This window comes from Chlorocebus sabaeus, chromosome 10, assembly GCF_047675955.1.
Source record: "Chlorocebus sabaeus isolate Y175 chromosome 10, mChlSab1.0.hap1, whole genome shotgun sequence".
In the NCBI taxonomy this organism is placed as follows: domain Eukaryota; kingdom Metazoa; phylum Chordata; class Mammalia; order Primates; family Cercopithecidae; genus Chlorocebus; species Chlorocebus sabaeus.
The window spans coordinates 17,575,343-17,584,399 of record NC_132913.1 but is presented as its reverse complement, the minus strand read 5'-3'; the positions used below and the strand labels follow the sequence as shown (position 1 = coordinate 17,584,399).

Here is a 9,057-nt window from a genome sequence, read left to right as displayed (position 1 = left end):
AAAAAAGAGAGCACCCTACATCTTGACTGCAGTCACCCAAGACTTGGCCTTGGCAACAAGGTGCTAAGGGCAGAATAAGAAATGTGACAGTCTTGCCCTATGTTCTTGGCTATAGTAGTCTGGAGGGCAGTTTCCACATTGCTGAACTGTGGGGAGGGAGATAAAAGGAGTCTTGATTCAAATACCACAGACCTTCACATTTTGTATGGAATTTTTATATATTTTCTTGAGTAGATATTTCTTCATTGGCTTAGGGTAAACTCAAGTCCATTTCCAGAGGTCATTTACAGACCAAGACTAATATTGACTATGCCACTTTAAAAACATGGTTTCCAAGCTTGCTGTAGTCTTTGCTATTCGATTTTGCAGGAAGAAGAAAGAGTACAGAGGGGTGTCCATGGGGGATTTGATTGACCATGCCGGAAAGTAGGACACATTACTATCACTTGTATGTTACAAGGGGGTAGAAATAATGTGTTTCACTCACCAATGAAATGCAAGTGTTCACCCCAATGGTAAGGGAAGCTGGGACGTATCATTTGCCATGGGTTTAACAGTTTTGCCACACGGGTACTTTAAGTTTCCACTTAGCTTATTTGTATTTTCTCATTTTGCACAATGGATCTATATTTCTAATGCAATGTAAATATAAATAAATTAATAATTAGAGAACAAGCAGTGAGGCTGTAAGTGTAGGGAGTAGAGACAATCTGTTCTAAGAAGTTTTGCTGGTGCCATTACTGGAGTGAGAAACCAGGTTAAGAAAAGGTTTCTAAATATGAAGATTCTGGCATATTTTTGAAAGTTGATAAGAATCATCCAGAAGACAGGAAACAATTAATAAGTCTTTGAGTTGATTCTCCCTAAAAACTATATACAGTGTCTCTTTCACTTGAGAGAGGAGAGGGAAATAAAAAAAGAAGGGTTTCAAAATGGTCTCCCTTGCTATTTCTTCTCGCTAGATGGTAAGGTTCAGGATTTCAAAGCTTTCCTTGGAACATTTGCAAGCAGAAAACAACAACAACAACAACAACAACAAAAAAACACCAACGACAAAACCAGTGCTTACTGAGCTTGACAAAGTAACAAATTGTGGAAATTTCCAAAGCTAATTATTGCTGTTTTTCTAAAAAATTCCTTTGATATGCTAAGAGTTTTAATTAGAGTCATTAAATACAGAAACCCTTGGGTTGCAAAGAACATAGGAATAGCCTGCTGATGTGTTGATTATGGGTGGGTTGCTATTTATCAACAGAACTTACCCGTGACATACAAAATGAGACTGTAATGCAGTGGGACTGCCTTTGCAAACTTCCATGGAGTTAACTCCAATACCAGACAATCTACTGGAAAATTCTATGACAGATAAAAAGAAGGCACTGCGGGAACATATAAAGAGAGAAGTTAATTCTCACTGAGGGAACTGGGATCAACTTTAGAGAGGACATAGCATTTGAACACATTCCAGAAGGCCAGTAGGGATTTAGACAGGAGAACTTGGAGAGAAGGCATGCCAGGCTGGGAGTGCCAACATGGCTGGAAGACAGAGGATGAGCAATAGGAGGCGTTGGGAGTTAGCTTGGCTGTGGATGGTGAATGTGCAGAAGCACAGTGGAAGGTCAGTCCAGAGAGAGACAGTACACCCTGGAGGATGGAGGGTGATGCATGCCAGCTTAAGGAGTTGTGCTTTTAACTCTTAGTTCTGACCAGTTTTTAGAAAAACTAATCTAATAATATGGAGGCACGGGTGAGGATGGAAGAAATATTGGAAGCTGACTACAAGGAGGTGAGTGCACAGTTTTTTCAGGAGGTGATGATGACACATTGATTAGAGCTGGCAGAGAGATGTGGGGGAGATATTAAGACACCCCTAGAGCATGAGGAGGACTTTTTACAGCTTCCAGAGAGGAGAAAGTGGTGATCACAGATCTGCAGGGCTCTTTGAGCCTTCCCCAGATGTGGGACAGAGAAAGTTTGAGGTAGATGCCATTTTAAGAGCCAAGACAAGGATTCTCCCTCTCTGCAGAGCATCCTTGCAAACTCTCGAGGGAAACCAGTGCTTCATGTTGTTAAAGTTTTACAAGTTATGACATAAATTGTTCTTCAAGTGCCAAATGCAGTGACCAATAAATCACTGAGAGGATTCTCTGAGATTTGCAATTGTGGAATTATCGATTTTGTACCTAGCCTTGGATGCACTGAGCCAGGTCTCCTCTGAGACAGCATGCTGCAGCCCTGCCCTGTCCAGTCACCTCACTCTCACTTGAAAGAATCCTGTTCTTTAGTGAAAATAAGGCACAGAGGTCCTCACAGGTGAACGCTCCAGGTGCACCCCAGAGAGCTGCCCCACTAGCTCTGGCTGGCTGATGCCGTGTTTGGCTCCAAGCACTTCTCGCTATAAATCCACCACAGGTGTCCTCACTCTCCATCACCCAGTCCTTTGTTCCATCATTCATTTAGCAAGACCTCACTGAGCCCTTAGAGGCTCGCTGCTTCCCTGTGAGGCTATGACAGTAAACACCACAGACAGGTGCTGGTGGGGAAGACAGCCAAACAGACCAGGAATTATAAAACACCTCGAAAAGTGCTCTGATGGGGGAAACACAGAGTGCTGAGGAAACATGTGGGAGAGTTGTTGGGGAAGGTTCTGGAAGGAAGTGGCCTGGTGAGAACTTCAGTCATCTTGGATGAGTTCCTCTTCCAACGCTCCAGCCCCACATACCATCTTCTATGCGTTCTGTTGATTCTTCCCTATGACAGCTACCAGGTCAGTCCTCTTCTTTCTATTATTTCCCATAAGGAATTTTTCCAACAGCTTCTCTGGGAGGCAGAGTTAGGAAACCAGGCAGGCCCGGAAGTTCCAGCTGTGTGGCCTTGAGCAAGTCACTACACCCCTCTCAGTCTCAATTTCTTCAACTAAAAAATGGGGACAATAATGCCTTACTCGCAGATACATCTTGAAAAACAAATAAGAAAATATTTCAAAAACCAGCCCCAGGTCTGGCATTTAAAAGATAATCATTCCAGTTTCCTTTCTGAGCCTGCAGTCTCTTCTTTTGTTGAACATACTCTCTTGACAGCTGCCAAACTCATCTTTCCCAAACTTTAATCTTATCTCTCCCTTGCCCAAACATTTTCAGATTCCATAGCCTATGGAATAAAGGCTGTCACTCAGGATCTCTGCAGAAATGACTGAAGAGAACATAGGAAGGAGAAAGGTAGGGGTTCCAGGAGCACAGGGCAGGGGCCTCGCTCACACAGGCCGTTGGACATCTGGAAGGTTCCCAGAGGAAGCGATCCAAGAGCTGAGAGATAAAGGATGAACTAGGCAAGAAGAGGGGGAAAGGAGGTGTCCAGATAAAGGCTGTTAGGGAGGAAGCAGCCAGTAGTGCTGAAGTGCAGAGAGCAGGGAGGTAGTGAGATGGACCAGGGCCTGTCTGGAACCCAGAGCCTAGTGGGTCAAGAGTTTGTTGGCTTATTTACCAGATGTGAAGCAATGAAAGCCATGCCAGTGCTGTTTCCTCTGTTGTGTTTTGTTTTTGTTCGTGTTTGGTAAGACAGGGTCTTGCTCCATCACCGGGCTGGGTTGCAGTGGTGCCATCTTGGTTCACTGTAGCCTTGACCTCCCAGGCTCAAGTGAATCTCCCATCTCAGCCTCCTGAGTAACTGGGATTACAGGCATGCACCACAATACCCTGCTCATTTTTGTATTTTTTGGTAGAGATGGGGTTTCACCATGTTGTCGAGGCTGGTCTTGAACTCCTGAGCTCAAGTGATCTGCTTGGCTCAGCCTCCCAAAGTGCTGGGATTACAAGGTGAGCCACCATGCCTGGCTGTGCCAGCATTTCAAGCTGTTGCTTGTTGACACATCAGTTTTTCTTGCTTGGACAGGATGATCTCTGTATGCTTTATGGTAAACACCACAGGTGTTCAATACATTTGACCAGGTGAATGCAGTTGTAGCTATAGAAATGGAGGGACAGAATTCTGGTCACTGTATCTTCTGATTTTTCAGGTGAGAGTTCCTTGAAGCTTCACGGCAATTCCCCAGCCACAAAGTGTCTGAAGACTGCTGCAGGTCCAGTTTGAGTTGCTTTTACTCTCCAGGAACACACAGATGTGACTAAAAAAATGTGCATTCCCCCAAAGTAACAAAATTCATGCTACTCCAGAGACCCAGACAAAGGGGAATTAAGCTTGCTTGAACTTGAGCCTGGGGACCAGGACGCTGACGGAGGCTTTGCAGATTCTTGGGGTCTCCATGGAGACGAACAGATTCTGGCAAAATTTCCTTCTTGGGAGAAAGGCAGTGTTGGCTGCTTTCTTTCCTCTGGACGCTCTCAGAATGCAAGACTCATAAAAGTGCTGTGTATAGATTCTCTGCAGGCATGGGGCCATTTTGTACCATTTCTGGCTTCTTCAGAGCCCTCCTGAAGGGCTGTCTGGCATTCAGCATCCAGGGTGTCCGGCTGCCTCCACGAACAGTGAGAGCTCATCAGTAATGGGTGACAGAAGTCACACAACCAAGAGCCATGTGTCTGATTCATAACACCTTACGCAAAGTGAATGCTCATGATGTTTTTTAGCAAAAAATGTGTGGAGAATAAAAAGGAATAATAGCCAAGTTTCCAGGTGACTCTCTTCCTTAGAGCTGAAAAACAAAAACACATGGTTCAGGCTTCTCAAATGTTAAGGGCTTACAATTAACCTACAATTAACCAGAGATCTGGTTATAGAGAAGCTTCTGATCTGATTCAATAGGTCTGGAGTGTAGCTGGAAGCTCTGCATTTCTAACAAGCTCCCTGGTGGTGCTCATGCTATTGGTTCGAGGACTGCCCATAGGGCCTCAAGGAAGTAAATGGGGCAGCCAACTGTCAGTCAAATTCTGAGCCAGGGCAACAGTCACGCTTGAGTTTACGTGCATGAGGTCCAGTGTAGTGTTGGAAGATTCATTTCTTTTACACCTGTGGAAATATATGAGCATGCATACTGTCTTCATCTGTTTGTGTTGCTATGAAGAAATACTTGAGGCTGGGTAGTTTAATAGAGAAAAGACTTTTATTTGGCTCACAGATATGTAGACTATACAAGAAGCATGGCACCAGCACCTACATCTGGTGAGGCCTCAGGCTGCTTCCACTCATGGTGGAAGGCAAAGGGAGCCAGTGTGCAGAGATCACATTGTGTATGGGTGTGTGGGGTGGGGAGGTTTGTGTGTGTGTGTGTGTGAGACAGAGAGAGAGAGAGAGAGATGGGGAAGGAGGTGCCAGGCTCTTTTTTCAGGAATGAATAGGATAAGAATTCACTTATTACCTTGAGGATGACACCAAGCCATTCATCAGGGATCTTCTCTCATAACCCAAACATCTCCCACCAGGTCCCACCTCCAACATTGGGAATCACATTTTAAAGTGAGATTTGGAGGGGTCAAACAAACCAAACTCTAGCATATACCAAGTACATGAATTGAACATTATCTTTACACCAAGGAGACTAGTGTTGTGGGCTAGTCAATATAGCACATGATTTTGAGTGATTTTGAAAATATTTCAGAATCATTGAATATTTTTAGTGTTTTTTTTCATCATAGCTTCATTCCCTCAACAAGTATTTATGGAATATTTGTCATGTATTAAGCATCTCTCATAGCCGTGGAAGACACTCTTCCTATTCTCCTTAAGTTCCCTGTCTAGTGAGTGAGGCAGAGATAAAACAAATGATAATAGTATAACAGTGTCATGATAGTTCACACCAGCATTATACAGCAGCATTATGTGAGCCATGGATTCTAGTCTCCAATGTAATTTAGAATTTTCTAGTTGCCATGTTTAAAAATGTAAAACAGCAACAAACCCCATGTGAAATTAATTTTAACAGTATATTTTATTTTAATCCACTGTAGTCAAAATTATCCTTTCAATTCGTAATCGATCTAAAAAGGCATTAGTGAGATATTTTGCATTTTAAAAAATGCTAAGTGATAGATAGATTCCCCTCCAAATCTCTCACTGAAATGTGACCCCCACTGTTGGAGGTGGGGTCTAGCGGCGGGTATTTGGGTCATGGGGGCAGATCCTTCATGCATGGCACTGTGCCCTTCTCATGCTAATGAGTGAGTTCTTGCTTTATTAGTTCCCACCAGATCTGACTGTGGAAAGAGCCTGGAACCTCCTCTTTTCTGTTGCTCCTTGTCTGTCCATGTAACATACCTGCTCCCCCTTCACTTTCCACCATGATTGGAAGCTTCCTGAGGCCTCACTGGAAGCATATGCTGGCACAGTGCTTCTTGTATAGGCTTCAGAAGTGACAGCCAAGTAAATCTCCTTTTTTTGTGAATAACCCAGCATCCAGTATTCCTTTACAGCAATGCAAAATGGACGAATACACTAAGTTATCAGAATCCGGTGTGCATTTTGCCCTTACAAAACATCTGAATTCGGACTAGCCATGATTCACACACTCAGGAGCCACACATCTGAGATGATTGCAGTCGTCAACCACAGTGCACCAAAGAACTTACTCGTGTAACCAAATGCCACCTGTTCCCCAAAAACCTATGGAGATAAAAAATTTTAAATAATAACAATAGAAAAAAAAAAATGGGGGCTCAGGAGATGAAGGCACCAGTGGAAGATCCAGTAAGTGATAAGTAGCCAAATCAGGATGGAAGCTGAGGAGTGGAGTGGGGGACAATCTAGAGGGGTAGAGAAGAGATTTGAGAAGCTTCTGCTACCGGTCCCAAGGAATAGATGGCTGTGGTGGGAAAGTGGGTCGCCACCCCTGGAAACAGTTGAGAGGGCAGGCTGGGTGCTTAGAAATGGACTCAGAGAGAAACCTTGGTGTTCTCTCATCCTGCATCACTCACCTTCCCTCTCACCGGTGATTGGCTGAGAGACTGTTGTGTCCAGAGGCGCAGTGTTTCTGGCTTCTTGTTCTAGCCCAGTGAATCTATTCTGAATGTGTTCTGAGCCCAGGATGGAGCTAAGCCTTGTGGCTTCTGTTCACTGAAGGTTGACTATCTTTTGTCTTCCTTCAGGGCAGGCTTGGAGCGACCCTGTTCTCCTGCCTGTTTTTCTCTTGCTCCTAGAGCTCCGATGCTTCTCTGAGATGATGCCTCAGTGGAGCCTCTGGCATTTCAGGAAAAGAAGGAACTGCTCCTGAGAGCTCTTTCCAATAGGCTGTCCCAGTCAGCTAAAGCAGTGGCCGTAGAGCGGTGGCCATAATCAAGGGGCGCTCATTCTGGTTCTGACTCTGACCAGAAAGGTGAGACACTGTGCCAGGCTTTTTACAAACATTCCCAACTTATCTCCCCACTTTTTTTTTGAGATGCCAATAAGATTCCCAACTTATCTCCCCACATTTTTTTTTGGAAATACCACTCAGATTCCCAACTTATCTCCCCACTTTTTTTTTTTTTGAGATACCGCTCAGACTTACATCCTCTCCCTCTCCCTCTGCCAGAGGAGGAGAAGGACAATCATCCATGGCAAAAGGTAGTTGCAGTGAAGCAACACCAAGAGCCGGCTTCACCTTAGGAGAGGATGCTGTGCCTCCACCCGGTGGTTTCCGGGGCTCTACCTGTTCAGAGAAACTTCTCTAGCAGCAAACTATAGAAATAATCCCTGAAAGTACAGTCTTGCAATTCATTCCTCTTAATAAACCAGTGGACAGGTGTTGTCTTCCCATTTTACAGATGTGAAAACCACAATGTGATACCAGCTTACTCCTGCAAGAATGGCCATAATTAAAAACTAAAAAAGTTAATGGCTGTTGGCGTGGATGCCATAAAAAAGGGAACACGTCTACACTGATGGTGGGAATGTAAACTAGTACAGCCACTATGGAAAAGACCGTGGAGATTCCTTAAAGACCTAAAAGTAGAACTACCGTTTGATCCAGCAATCCCACTACTTGGTATCTACCCAGAGGAAAAGAAGTCATTATACAAAAAAGATACTTGATCACACATGTTTAGAGCAGCATACAATTGCAAAAATGTGGAACCAACACAAATGCCCATCAATCAATGAGTGGATAAATAAACTCTGATATATATATATGTATATATATCCATCCAATGGAATACTACTCAGCCATAAAAAGGAATGAATTAATGGCATTTGCAGCAACCTGGATGGGATTGGAGACTATTATTCTAAGTGAAGTAACCTAGGAATGAAAAACCAAATATCGTATGTTCTCACTCATAAGTGGGAGCTAAGCTATGAGAATAAGAATGACACAATGGACTTTGGGGACTCAGGGGGAAAGGGTGGGCAGGGGGTGAGAGATAAAAGACTACTAATTGGGTTCAGTGTATATTGCTTGGGTGAGGGGTGCACCAAAATCTCACATATCACCACCAAAGAACTTACTCATGTAACCAAATGCCACCTGTTCCCCAAAAACCTAGGGAGATAAAAAAAATTTTAAATAATAATAATAATAAAAGAAAATGGGGGCTCAGGAGAGGAAGACACTGGTGGAAGATCCAATAAGTGATAAGTAGCCAAATTAAGATGGAAGCTGAGGTGACTGTGCTTCCCAAGGCCCCTACTTTCTCCACAGTACACTTCTGCAAACACATGAGATGTGTGTCTTGTACTTTATACAATAATCAGTCAACAAGTGTTTAAGACTGACAGGTGGGGAAGAACGCTATGCCAGGTGTGCAGGACATGGTTCTGTCCTCAACAGCTTACGCTCTAGGATGACATGCAAAAGCCTGTGACAGGCGAACAAGCAGTGAAATAGCAAACAAACAAACAAACAAAAATCAAAATAGCTTCAGGAGTAATTTGTGAGTGAGCCTAGATACAATCAGTTAGCATTTAAATTCATAAAAGCTTTAACCTTGGCTGGAGGAGTGTCAGGCAGCAGCTTGGACATAGGTGAGGCATATTTTGAGCTGAGGGCAAGTGGGTCTTCCTAGACTTCCTGAACTCACACTTACACTTTGCCCAGGATTTCAATCTTATTGTTTTCCAGGCAGCAGTGAGGATGCCACGGTCCCTGGGTTTCTAGAAGACAAGTTTTCAGCTGCAGATATAAACATG

At 43.8% G+C, this 9,057-nt stretch overlaps 1 non-coding gene across 1 annotated transcript; it reads right to left on the bottom strand.

The window, feature by feature from the left end:
* Positions 1–7,423: 7,423 nt before the first annotated feature.
* Positions 7,424–7,639, bottom strand: LOC119620611 (small nucleolar RNA U3). The gene has a single exon (XR_005237098.1). It is a non-coding gene; the product is annotated as a small nucleolar RNA U3 (small nucleolar RNA).
* Between the last annotated feature and the right edge of the window lie 1,418 nt (positions 7,640–9,057).